The sequence below is a fragment of the Chiloscyllium punctatum genome, chromosome 23 (assembly GCF_047496795.1).
Source record: "Chiloscyllium punctatum isolate Juve2018m chromosome 23, sChiPun1.3, whole genome shotgun sequence".
Taxonomy (NCBI): Eukaryota; Metazoa; Chordata; class Chondrichthyes; order Orectolobiformes; family Hemiscylliidae; genus Chiloscyllium; species Chiloscyllium punctatum.
In genome coordinates this window covers 30,178,351-30,192,882 of record NC_092761.1, presented here as the reverse complement: position 1 = coordinate 30,192,882, position 14,532 = coordinate 30,178,351, and the positions used below count along the sequence as shown (strand labels likewise).

General features: G+C 43.1%; 1 non-coding gene across 1 annotated transcript; it reads right to left on the bottom strand.

Annotated features, from left to right (window-relative positions):
• Positions 1-14,123: 14,123 nt before the first annotated feature.
• On the bottom strand, positions 14,124-14,205 carry trnas-gcu (transfer RNA serine (anticodon GCU)). The gene has a single exon. It is a non-coding gene; the product is annotated as a tRNA-Ser (tRNA).
• Positions 14,206-14,532: the final 327 nt, after the last annotated feature.

Here is a 14,532-nt window from a genome sequence, read left to right as displayed (position 1 = left end):
CATTAGACTCCAGGAATTTATTTAAATAAAATTCCAGCATCTGCCTTGCCAGGGTTTGAACCCGTGTCCACAGAATTATATCTGGACATTCATATTAACAATGCAGTCATAATATCACAAGGGCATTATTAACCCTCAGCAGTTAAAAGAGCCATCAGATGCGACTCGTCTAGTTTGGCATTATGTTCAGTATGAGCTGGTAGGACTGAAAGGCCTGTTTTCATGCTGTGTCAGTCTATGATTTTGACGCTATGAAACTGGCAGCTGGTTGGGATTAACAGCAGCATTGACAGTTTAATTGATCTCCTTCTGGGATATGTAATCTTGTTGGTTCCTCTGGAGGTTCTTCTGCTCATTGAGCCCTTCCCACACACGGGATTGTTGAATAGTCTGTCCCCAGTTTGACTGAGTAGTTGAGTTTCCACTTCAGCAGGAAATTAAATCCCGCATTGCGCTGGTTTCTCTGTGATATCAGTGTCCTTGTATCTACCCAGGATGAACGATTGGTTCAAATCATGGCCATGCAGACGCAAGTCCCGTTGTCCATGTTGTGAATGTGTTTTTATTCTTCCTGATATATCCACAGGGTGTGGATGTCGCTGGTCAGGTCAGCATTTGTTGTTCTTCCTGATTCGCTGATGCCTCGCTGCACAAAAGATATGGATTCGATCCCAGTCTCGTGTGACTGTGTGCAGTTTGGACATTCTCTCTTTGATTGTGTGAGTTTCCTCCCACAAGGTGTGCAGGTTACTGGGATCAACCATGGGAAATGAAGGGGAACAGAATAGATATGGAGTGTGGGTCTGATAGGATGTGCTTCAGAGGGATAGTGTCACACACGGTCGTCATTCTCGGATTAAGGGTCAGCTATTTTGTTCAGGTCCTGGAGACACAAGTAGGCAGGATTGGGTAAAGATCGTAGCATCCCCTGTATAAGCGACATGTATGAATGGGATTGCAGGAAATTAAAGTCATGTTCTCTGTTCCTGAGGTCAGGCTTCCATTCCAGGTTTTATTCATCGAACTTTAACATTACCAGTTCCGTGTGTGAGTCCCCAAGGATGATTATGTTATTATATAACCACAACACCACCTTCTCCAGGTTGCAGCATTTATTGGAAACAAGAAGCTGATTCTGAGCTGATGCGAACAAAAGCAGATGCCAATGTCAAAACCAATGATCCAAACAGGAAAGTGAAATTTCGAACCTTGCCAGCTCAAAGTTAAAGTCTCCACACGCTTTAGATGCGCCAGTCGGCTGTCTCAGCAACATGTACTGTTTATGGTCATAATATTATAAATGGGGGCAAGTATTCCCTTCCGCCCTGCTTTTGACCAGGAGCTGTCCCAACCTCGGAAATACATGCGCCTCTCTCCTGTCATTCCATTCCAGTTTCCAATTGGATCTTCGTGCATGCTTCCCACAGTTTCTCTGATTCCGGGTCTGGAACTAGGATTATGTGTGATTGCATGCAACAATTGGTCCTGCCTTGTGTGGGCAAAGTGATGAAGTAGCCGATGTTCAAATATAATGTTATTGAAGCATAACTTTCAACAATATTCTGCACTCTCCCAAGAGTTTGGAGAGTTTCATTAATCCCATTCTCCTGTACTCTCATTCATGGAATCTCCACAGTCTCTGGGGACGCTAAAGTTAAAGATTCGGTTCATTCTGCGTTCCAACATGCCTGTCGCTAAGTCCTGATATTGGACATTCACCCTGACATTTCCTCTGCTACCATCCTGGTTGCAGTTTGTAAGCATGTTCTGTGGAGTGCTGTAACCGTTTAGCAGTTCGTATTCTGCGTTGTGATTGCAGAGACCTCGGCTCGAATTCACATCATGGCGGTCCGTTCTCTCAAAGTTTTACTTTTGGTGAAACACGGTCAGAAAGTAGTCGTTTTTACAAGATAATATTCTCCGAGGTGATGATCGGTTTTCCATTGAATTTTGTTATCTGATATTTCTGCGTTTCATGTATCAGGATTTAAACCCAAAAGTTCTCGAAGATGTCTCTCCCTCGCACTCTCCCTAGCTCTCTTTTATGTCCCTCGTCCCATTTGACTGAGACATTGCACAATCTAACATACACTTGCACGTTGGTACCATCCAGTCTGTGCCGTTGCACTCATTGTTGCCCCAATCTCTTCGTTGGCACCTTCAAACCATTCGATCCGTTTTGATATCGTGGCTGTGAGATCAATTCTCTTTTAGCAGCTTTTACTGACATGGACCAGAGATTATTGCAGCGTGAGGCTCAATAAAAGGGCATAGGGAATAACTGGGGAAAAGAGACTCTATTGGAAAAGATCCCCCATGAGGGCTTTCTGCGATAGCCTAGTGGTATTATTGCTGGATTGTTAACACAGCAAAGCCAGGTAATATTCTGTGGAGACGGGTTGGATTCCCACCACACCACGACGATGATAGTATGTGAATGCAATAAATGCCTAGAATTAAGAATACGTTGTCTGAAAAACTCATCTGTTTCACTGACGTCCTTGAGGGAAGGAAACTACCGCCCTTATCTGGTCTGGCGTCCACGTGACTCCAGACCGAAAGGCAATAAATGCTGCAGAGCCACCCCCGATGCTGTTACAGAATAGAAATATGTTCATTCGGCTCAGTGCTAGAATTGTCCAGGGATGAGATCGCACTGGGAAAGTTGCAGGAGAGATTCACTCGGATAGTGTCGAGGCTGAAGAGTTTCAGTCATGAAGGGAGACAGGACAAACTGGGGTTGTTTGTCACCATGCAGAGGAGTTCGTGAGGGGTATAGATAAGGTAGACTGAACGAAGCGTTTCCCATCGATGGAAAGAACGATCACAGGGGGGCAGAAATTTAATGAGAAAGACAGAAACGTTAAAGTAGATGTGGAGAAAATCGGTTTAGGCCGGCGGGTGTTGGAATTTGCAACAACCTGTCTGTAAGGCTCAGAGAGACAGCAACCCTTATAACCTGAAGGAATATGCAGATGTGAATATGTTCTGCCAATACCTGTAAGGTTATGGGCTAAACCATTCGGGTCGTTAAGCAGTTGCTTTTGACAAATGCAACCACAAAGGGCTGAAGTGTCTCCTTTGAAGCTGTTGTCCTTGCTCGTATAGTGGTTAGTGTCGCTGTATGTTATGCGGGAGTTAGGAGCTCAATTCCTGGCTGGGGCAGTGTAAATATTTTAAAACTGTCGCTCCGTTTCCAAGTGCGGGTTATTAATGCCTGTCGTTCCATTCTCCATGGGAAATGTTACAGAAAGGACAGTGCTGTCTGAATCAGCGTGGGGAAGGTCTGCAGCTCCCGGCGAGACAGAGTGTCAATGAAAGCGCAAACACGTGACTTCCGCAACCTGCACCTTGTGTCTGTACTGGAGTCTAAACCATTTAATAGAAAGAAGGAGGAAGCTGAGGAAGAAACAGGGTAAACCAATTCAGATGTGAGCGCAGGAACATTTTCCGCAGCATCTTGAGGAAAACTGACAAACGGCTCTGAGAAAGAGTTTGTCTTTCAGAACTGTTAGTACACAGAGATGTTTTTGGTTCCACTCAAGCCCTTAAGAAATTGAATAACAATTTAACTAAGACTTGAAATGTTAGAACACACCAGGCGATGAGTCACGTGCTGGAAACTGTGTTTACAAGCCATATGTTTGATAACTGATAATGATGCAATAGGCTGAAGGACCATTCGCCATTTTTTTAAAAATTCAATGACTGTCATTTTTCAACTGAACCAAATTGGCAAACATAAAGTCATCAAGACAAGTACCAAGGATTGCATATGTCGTCCTTGGTGCGAAAGTGCTGAAATGCAGCTGTCTCACTGCTATTTCTCAATGTTGATTTCCAGTCAGCGAAAAAATTTTGTTGTTCCTTATGGAAATCTTAAATTGAACATGAATTCCTGACATTACAAAACAGCAAAGGTAGCAGTTCTGTCAGAGTCAGTGAGAATTTCATATCAGAGATGAAATCAAATGGGAAGAAACGCTGAAATAAGTTGCCTTTGCCTGCTGAGACTCAGTACTACAAAATGATCCTCATTGAAACATATAGGTATTTTCAAGGATTTAATAAGTTGGATGCAGAAAGTTTAGTTCTGTGACCAGAGCACCTCGTATTGAATGACTTGGAGATGCCGGTTTTGGACTGGGGTCTGCAAATTTGAAAATCACACAACCCCAGGTTCGAGTTCAACAGGTTTAATTGGAATTACTAGCTTTCGGACCACTGCTCATTGATCAGGTGATTGTGGAGTACACAGTTGTAAGACACAGAATTTATAGCATATGTTTGCAGTGTGATGTAACTGAAATTGTACATTGAAAAATACCTTGATTGTTTGCTAAGTCTCCGATCTGTTAGAGAGACCAGGTTAGCTTCACTTCTTTCATATGCATAGCGCAAAACTTTTTTATTTTAAAGTTTTATTCTCAGGTGAAGTTTAACAACTGGTGTCTGCCCCCCGGTGCTGCTGTCTGTTCCATAATGTTTAGACTGATTCTAATTTATAAAAATGAGTTACCTGAGACTTACATGGATTCATGATGTTTTTGAGCAAAGTACAATGTAACTCTGCATGTACAAATTCACCCCACAGACGGATGTGTGTGTGTCTGTGTGTGTGTTAGGAGGGTCTCTGTTTGTAGATAGGGCAATGGGATCACCTGTACTGTGACATGAACCCAATGACCATGGGTACCGAATTTAGCTATCAGCCTCTGTGGGGGCACTTTTAGCTGCTGCCTGTTCCGAAGACCGCCTTGGAGGATTGTCACCCGAAGATCCGAGGTCGAATGTCCTGGATCACTGAAGTGCTCTCCAACTAGGAAGGGGAACACCTGTCTGTTGATTGATGCATAGCGCTCATTCCGTTGTTGTAGCCTTTGCTCAGCTTCACCAATGTACCTTGTCTTAAGGCATCCTTGTCTGCAGCATGTTGTTTTTTTTAGATTAGCGTCAATCTGAACATTATGGCATGGACGCAGCACACAGGGACTAACACCTTCAACATATTATCTGTACTGACACTGATTGGTAAAGTCCACCTGAGAATGTAACTGTTAAAAGAAAGTTTTTCGTTTTACATAAGAGAGAAATGAACCTTACATAGTCATTCTAACAAATGGAAGACTTAACAAGCAATCAAGGTATTTTTCCAATGTATAATTTCAGTGACATTACACTGTAACCTTTCGCTATAAATTCTGTACCTTACCACTGTGTACTCCACAGCCAACCGGTTAAAGCAGCAGCTCTCCAAACGCTATTGCTTCCATTAAACCTATGGGACTATAGCCTGGTGTTGTGCGATTTTTAACTTCGTATTAGAATGCGGATCTCTCAATTAAAATAGAGACGAAGAAGCATTTATTCTCTCAGACAGTTCTTTATCAGTGGACTTTCTTGTAGCAGAAGGCTGTTGAGGAAGTGTCATTAGGTGTAATGAGGCTGAGATCGGCAGATCTTCAAACTGCAAAGACATCAAGCATTATGGTGAAAGGCAAGAAAGTGCAGTTCAAGGTTATCAGATCAGATATGAAACCATTCAATAGCGGAGTAGACATGATGGTCTGAATGGTGTTTATCTGTTCTTAAAATTGTTGGCCTTAATATGAAGCTGCAAAACCGACCTGAATAAAATGTGCCAAATTTTAAAAAAGCGTGTTCTCCCGGAGCACTGAACAGAGGTGAAATGTACAAAGAACAACACACAAAGGGCAAACAATATTGGGTAATTGATCCGTAGTGTTCAGTATACCAAGGTAAACAGGAAAACCGATATTCATTATCTGCATTGAACCTGGCTCCACGAGGTATGTAGTTAACTCTCACAAACCACTGTTCCCCTTCCGTTTTCCTGACGCCCCCTCCGTTCTTGTTTTAAACTGATTGAACGTCAGGCAATTGCGGATGACATTGCTGATTTGGAACTGTAACAGATAGAACATAGAACATTACAGCGCAGTACAGGCCCTTCGGCCCTCGATGTTGCGCCGCCCTGTCATACTAATCTGAAGCCCATCCCATCTACACTATTCCATGTACGTCCATATACCTCTCCAATGACGACTTAAATGCACTTAATCTTGGCGAATCTACCACCGTTACAGGCAAAGCATTCCATGCCCTAACTACTCTCTGAGTAAAGAAACTACCTCTGACATCTATCTTATACCTATCTCCCCTCACTTTAAAATTGTGACCCTCGTGTTTGCCGTCCCCAAACTTGGAAAAAGACTCTCCCTGTCCACCCTATCTAACCCTCTGATTCTCTTGTATGTCTCAATTAAGTCACCTCTCAATGTTCTTCTCTCTAACGAGAACAGCCTCAAGGCCCTCAGTCTTTCCTCGTAATACATTCCTTCCATACCAGACAACATGCCAGAAAATCCCCTCTGCACCCTTTCCAAAGCGTCAACATCCCTCTTATAATGCGGTGACCAGAACTGTTCACAGTACTTCAATGTGGCCGTACCAGATCTTTGGACAGCTGCAGTATAACCTTCTGATTCCAGAACTGAATCCCTCTATTAATAGAGGCCAAAACACTGTTTTCCTTCTTAACAACCCTGTCAATCTGGGTGGCAACTTTCAGGGATCTGTGTACATGGACACCGAGATCTCTCTGCTCATCTGCACTCCCAAGAGTCTTACCATTAGCCCAGTACTTTGCATTCCGATTACTCCATCCAAAGTGTATCACCTCACACTTGTCCACATTAAACTCCATTTGCCACCTCTCAGCCCAGCTCTGCAGCTTATCTATGTCTCTCTGCAACCTACTACATCTTTCGTCACTATCCACAACTCCACCGACCATAGTGTTGTCCGCAAATTTACTAACCCACTCTTCTAAGCCCTCATCCAGGTCATTTATAAAAATGACGAATAGCAGTGGACCCAACATCGACCCTTGCGGAAAGCCGCTAGTAACTGGACACCAAGATGAACATATTGCATCAACTACAACACTCTGTGTTCTTTCAGCGAGAAAATTACTGATTCAAACTGCTATATCACCCACAATCCCATTACTCCGCATTTTGTGTAATAGCCTACTGTGGGAACCTTATCGAACACCTTGCTGAAATCCATATACAGCATATCAACCTGTTTACTCTCATCCAGCTTGTTTGGTCACTTTGTCAAAAAACTCTCAAGATTCGTTAGGCACGATCTACCCTTTACAAAACCGTGCTGACTGTCCCTGAGCAGATTATTATTTTCTAGATGATTATAAATCCTATCTCTTATAACCTTTCCAAAGCTTTATTAACAACTGAAGTGAGACTTACTGGTCTGTAATTACCAGGGTTGTCTCTACTACCCTTCTTGAACAAGGGAACCACATTTGCAATCATCCAGTACTCAGGCACTATTCCTGTAGACAATGATGATTTCTAGATCAATGGCACAGGCTCGGCAATCCCCTCCCTTGCTTCCCAGAGGAGCCTAGGATAGATCCCATCTGGCCCAGAGGACTTGTCGATTTTCACACTCTGCAGTATTTCTAATACCTCTTCCTTGTGAACCTCAATCTCTTCGAATCTAGATGCAAGTATCTCTGTATCTTCCTCGCCAACATTTTCATTTTATATCGTGAACACTGTCGAAAAATATTTATTTAGTGTTTCCCATGTCTGCTCTGACTCCACACACAACTTCCCACTATTATTCTTGATTGGCCCTAATTTAACTCTCGTCATTCTTTTATTCCTGACATACCGATGGAAAGCCTTAGGGTTAACCCTGATCCTATCCGCCAACAATCTCTAATGTCTCCTCCTGGCTCTCATGTCTCCTCCTGGCTCTTCTGAGCTCTCTTATTAGGTCATGCAGTGAAACGATTCTGTCTGCTGCACAACATCATTCTGCTTTGAAATATCAGGCAGTATTTCATACTGATTACTGTAAACGTTAACCTTTAACAAGTCATGACAGTGAAATCACTGAATCCTCATTACTATACTACCAGGGAAGATTTCTGTTAACATCACCCTGGACACCATGAGATTCGCCGTTCTATTCTCCCATCCTTGCGTGCGTGATCCCCTCGGCCCTATTCGGGTCTTGTTGGTTGGTTTACAATACTGAGGCTATCCAATCATCTTTGCATTTCAGTTTCTAAAGGATGAGACCTTCTCTCTGAGCTGGCAATGTGCTTGCTCAGTGGTGATAACACTGTCCTTGTAAACTAGAAAAGTGCTTGAAATAGGCCATTCCTGTTTTTCATTCCAAGAACTTGAGGCAAACCGTTCGGCAGGACAGGAAAAGGTGGGCGTGAGCAGTGATCAAGTATGGCAGCAAGAACGAGGTGAGGCACTATAAACTACAGAGTAATGGGGAAACAATGGGCAAGGAACACTGGGACGGGAGGGGATGAATGCTTCCTTTCTTTGCTGTAACCAGACATTGGTGTTGAACTCTGAAATGGGACAACATCAGACCAGTCGGTGAAATCTTACATTCTGCTTGTTTTCTCCCGAGGCCTGTGTCACACTTGGGGAAATGTGTCTGCGTGCTTCAGTCGATGGGTAAAAATGGGGTTCAGTTCCCATCTCAAACTTTAATCCCATTTATTGTGTTTTACGAGATTAAAACGTTCAAGAGAAATTAACATTCAGGTGAAACGTTAGAGTTCACAAGGTTACAGACCAAGTGCAGGGAAATGAGATGAAGGGACCCATTTCTGTGCTGTAAACACTCTATAATTCAATCATTTTTGAGGGGAAACATATCTGCAGTGACATAATTCCAAAAACTGTGTGATGAAGAAACGGTGCAACTGCTTCTGCCCTCATCCCTGGTGGCCTAGTGGTTAGTATTCAGCGCTTTAACGTGGTGGCCTGGGTTTCATTACCGTTCAGGAAATCAGGACTTTTCGTTCCTGACGCAGCGAGAGCAGCTCTACCAGGAATCTGTTTCATGCCTTAGATCAGTCAATACCCCAGCTCATCAAAGAAGGGAAAAGTGCCTTCCCTCTCTCTGCACAGTCGGACAGTTAATCCTTCATTCTCCTCTGATTCCACTTCCCAAAGAGTTTCAAAATATTGTCAAAACTGCGTCTCAGCTATTTCTTTTCTGCCTTTTGATACATAGAAGCTGCAGCGATTGAGTGCGTTGGTTTCTGAAAATGAAACGTACCCATGAGCAATGTGTGGGGCTATTCCAGGATTGCCTTCTCTGACAGCCCTGGGACATGACTGATGTTGTCTATGATATGGAAGTGCCATTGTTTGAGTTGAGTAGACAAAGTTAAAAATTACACAATATCAGGGCAGAGTCCAGCAGGTTTATTTGGAAGCACTAGCTTTCGGAGAGCCGCTCCTTCATCAGGTGGGTGTTTTTCTCCAGAAACTTGGTGTGTGTGTCAACATGCGCGATCTTTTGGAAGATCATCTGGACTTTAACCGACCGTTCGTGGTGTCGACGGTACCCATGCCTTGGAGGTGTTGGTGTTGGACTGGGGTGGATACATTTAATAATCACACAAAGCCATTTTAGATTCCAACAGTTGACAAACACCTGATGACGAAGCAGTGCATGGAACACTAGTGCTTCCAAATACGTCTGTTCAATACCATCTGGTGCTGTGTGATTTTTACTCTGATAGCATTTGGTAATGTTTAACTGAGCGAAGACAGTGAAAGAATTTTCGCTCGTGAAGATGAAAATTTCAAATATTATCCACCTCAGCATAACAAAAATGATTAGGTTGGATGTGTGATGAATCTCCACAATGCGTTTGCGCAAAGTAAAAGGCGAACTTACAACTGCCTGGTCCGTAGCCAGCAATACGAATGGTTGTACCACTGGCCCGATGCACAACTGAGATTTTACACGCGGCAGAGCTGTGGTGTTAACAAGGACATGAGCAATAACAGTAACAGTCACAAGGTGAACAAAGAACAAAGATAATCACCATCATGATTCACTTCAATTTGGCCTCAAAAAAACGACCATTCACAATCTGATCAGCCAATCAATGAGGTCACTGCCGATCTTGGAAATTGCAACTGACTTTGATGCGTTTTCACCATAATTTGAGGTAAACTCCAGCATAATCATAACATCGCATATTCCCATTAATTTTTATATTTAGATATCGTTAATGACCTGTCCGTATTTGCAGGAAATGAGTGAAAACGTCCTTCCGATGACGTAATCCAGCGCAGAGTCGGCCAGAAATGAAAAGACAAAGACATGAAGCATCACTCCCATTTTTCTCTGTACCAATGCGTTTTCCTGAGTTGAATATTTGCAGGACTTGTCTATACTATCTAAAGAATTAATTATTTTCCCGGGAAAGATTCTTCATAAATCAATTAACATATGAGGTGTTGCAACATATTTTACTTTAGATTAAAATAGTTGAATATCCTTTCCCCCAGCCTAATGTCCCAATGCTCCCTCCTCTTCCATGTAAATACAAGCTTCTACAGGTGATGTTGGAGCTCCCAACCTGACGTTACAATGCTCCTTGCTGCTCCATGTCAATAGAAGCTGCTCTACTTGAAGTTGGAGATCCCAGTTTGATGTCCCAATGCTCCCTGTTCCATGTCATTACCAGTGGTGCAGTTGAGGTTAGACCTACCACTCTGATGTCCCAATGCTCCCAGCTGTTACATGTCACTAAAAGCTGGTCCTTGTGAGGTTGGAGCTCCCAGTCTGATGTCCCAATGTTCCCTCCTCCATGTCAAGAGAAGCAGTCCAGTTGAGGTTGGATGTATCACTCTGATGTCCCAATGCTCCCTGCTGCTACATTTCATTAAAACCTGCTCCAGGTGAGAGTGGAACTCCCAGACGGATCTCGCAAAGCTCCTTGCTCCATGTCAACTGAAGCTGCTCCAAATGAGGTTAGATCTTGCATTCAGATGTTCCAATGCTCCCTGCTGCTCCATGTCAATGGAAGCTGCTCTAGGTGTGGTTGGAACTCCCAGATTGATGTCACAATGCTCTCTGGTCCACGTCAAAAGACGCTACTCCAAATGAAGTGGGCGCTCTCATCCCTGGCAGCTCACATACTTCTATACCATCATAGAAATACTGCCCACTGAACATCCCCACCACTGGACCCATTGGTGGAATATCCACATCATGAGAACCTAATATTATTTTTAGTCACCACCGATTCATTATTTCCAAAAGTCATTCTTTCTTAAACCTTATTTCGCATGTGCATACTGCAGTCAATCCGAAGTAAGGTAATGGTGCTAATTGAAGCATGCTTAATAAAAATTACATCCTATTTTTCATGTTGAGTAACTGCGAGTTAGCAAGGATAATGTTTGTATTCAAAACACACTTTTATTCCAGGGGACAGAATGTGGTTTCCATTATTTAAAATGCACGTGTTCACTGCGTAAAATAATCAAATAGATCTCAATTTCAAAACAACATTGGTAACGTTGTCATCCATCTTGAAATGTGGTGTCTTCTTCTTTCAACCAGACGGGTATTATAACGAAAAGTCTATTAATGATATGCGTATAGACACTTCAAATCGCAAGGTTTGTGAAGGTTTGTAACTCAGGTTGAGGTTTAAGGTGTAGGTTTGCTCGCTGAGCTGTAGGTCTGATACCAGATGTTTCATTACCTGGCTAGGTAACACCATCAGTGGCGACCTCCAAGTGTAGCGAAGCCGTTGTCTCTTGCTTTCTCTTGGATGGGGTTCCTGTGGTTTGTGGTGATGTTATTTCCTGTTCGTTTTCTGCGGGGTTGATAGATGGCATGTAGATCTATGTGTTTGTTTTTGGCGTTGTGGTTGGAGTGCCAGGCCTTTGGGAATTCTCTGGCATGTCTTTGCTTAGAATGTCTGAGGATCAAGGTATTCCACAAGTCGAACCAGACTACCAAAAATCCATTAACCAGGAGCCCCCCTCAGACCCATTGTCTCATTACCTGGAACACTAACTTACAGACGGGCCAAAGAACTACACGAAAGGCTGAAATGCCTCATAGAAGAGTCACAGCACTCCATCCACTCCACCCAGGATTTCCTAAAAATCATCAAAAACACCAAAGTGGAAGAAGAGGAAGCAATGATCTCATTCGACATAACAGCACTGTTCACCTTCATCAACATAGACCTGGCAAACGAAACACTTACCATACTTTTAGAAGAGACCATCACAGACGCACCAACAACCATCAATCACATTACCAACGAAAACATCATGAAGCTAGTGAACCTGTGCCCCACAACCAACTTCACCTTTAACAACATAGTCTACAAACAAACCAATGGCACACCCATGAGATCTCCGCTATCAGGATTCATAGCAGAAGCGGTAATGCAAAGACTAGAACAAACACCCCTACCAACAATCAAACCAAACATCTGGGTCCGCTACGTAGATGACACCTTTGTCATCACAAAACAAAGCAAGATAGTAAAGACATTTAACATCATCAACAACACCCTCACAGGCATAAAGCTCACCAAGGAGGAAGAAACCGACAACAAACTCGCATTCCTGAACGTCACAGTAGAAAGAAAGGACAACGGAGAACTACAAACCTGCGTTTACAGAAAACCAACAAACGCTTACGAAATACTTAACAACACCAGCAACCATCCCAACACACACAAACGAAGCTGCATTGGAAAACTATTCCAACGATCCACCCCACACTGCAGCACAGACGAACTTCGGAAAACAGAGGAGAACCACCGACACAACGTATTAGAGAAGAATAGATACTCAAAAAATACACTTCGCAGATTCCTCAAGAACAAACCACGACAAGCAGACTAAACACAGCCAGAAACCCTAACCACCTTACCATACATCAAAGAAGTTTCAGAAATGACAGCCAGACTACTCAGACCCCTCGGAATCCTAGTAGTACACAAACCCACCAACACTCAAACAAACACTTACAAACTTAAAAGACACAGTTCAACCGATGGACAAAACCAACGTCATCTACAAAGTTCCATGCAAGGACTGCCACCAACACTACGTAAGACCAACAGGAAGAAAGTTAGCCACCAGGATATACGAACACCAGCTAGCCACAAAAAGACACGACCTTCTCTCCTTCGTAGCCCTACATACGGGTTAAAAATACCACTATTTCGACTGGGACAACACATCTAACCTGGAACAGGCTAAGCAAAGACATGCCATTGAATTCCTAGAGGCCTGGCACTTCAACCACAATGCCATAAACAAACACTTAGATCTGGATGCAAACTATCAACCCCTCAGAAAACGAACAGGAAATGACATCACCACAAACCCCAGGAACCCCATCGAGGAGAAAGATATAAATAGAAAGCAGGAGACAACAGCTTTGCTTCAATTGGAGGTCGCCACTGATGATAATGTTACCTAGCCAAGTAATGAAACATCTGGATATCAAAGTTACAGCTCAGCGAGCAAGTCTACACCCTACATTTTAAATCATTTTTCATGTTTATGTTGCATGAATCTGCGGTTATTGATCCACAGTTTAGTTTCACTCCCTATAGGTAACATGCTGATTTCTCCAGTTGTTCATCGTTCAATGTGATACATCCAGTGTGTGCATAACGAGAGGGAGCTTGCTTCCTACATCTTGTATTTATCTGTGCCTTATGTCCAGCATTCATCAATGGCGAGAGCAAGAAGCGAGGGTGAGACCAATGTGTAAGTCTCTCCATGCCCATGCACGGCACCCACAGCGGCAATTCTCCACTGTGCATTTACAGCCAGTTCTCAGTGCCCCGAAACCCACGCCCTGCCCCTTTGAAATATCTCCATTATTTTGTGCTGTTTCGCTGTGCTCTTCTCACCAGGATGAATTAAATCTACTCAACGTCCTCCAGATTTCATCTGACAAAATATTCATGAAGAATCCCTTTGCATAAACAAGCACTTCACAGCTCTCATTATTTGATTTTCCTGGATGTCTTTCATACAAAAAAACGTTCACAGCAGCTTGACTTGAAAAAAAAATCACGTTTCTTTTCATTAACCCAAAGCAAACTACATTTCAATATAGTTTAGTCAAAAAGCACAAACTATTCCTTGAGATTTTGTAACAGCGTCAATGCATATAAACTGACCATTGGAGTTCCAGTTTCAATAAAACAGCTGCGATCATCTGAAAACAGCAACTTTGAAAGCCGTTGATGTCAGCGACGAGAGTGGGATTCGAACCCACGCGTGCAGCGCACAATAGATTAGCAGTCCATCGCCTTAACCTCTCGGCCACCTCGTCACAGACGCGGGAGCGGTTATGACCTTATGAATAATTGAATTGCGTAAATTATGAAGAGCAGCAGACATTTCTCCCTGGTGTTGGTGAAATGAGAAATAACACAGTACAGTTCAAAGACTATGGTCTGACCCCTGGGTTGTGGGGCAAGTGCACTCCCACTGTCACACTATGCACACAGAGATCTGAACAAAAATGAGGAAATCAATATGTAACAAGGTCTGTTGAATTCTGTGAAGATTTGAAGTCAACGGAATGAAGAACCCGAGACAGCAGGAGGTGTTCATTCAATAAAGAGTTCGATAGAGCTCTTAAGGATAGTGGAATCAA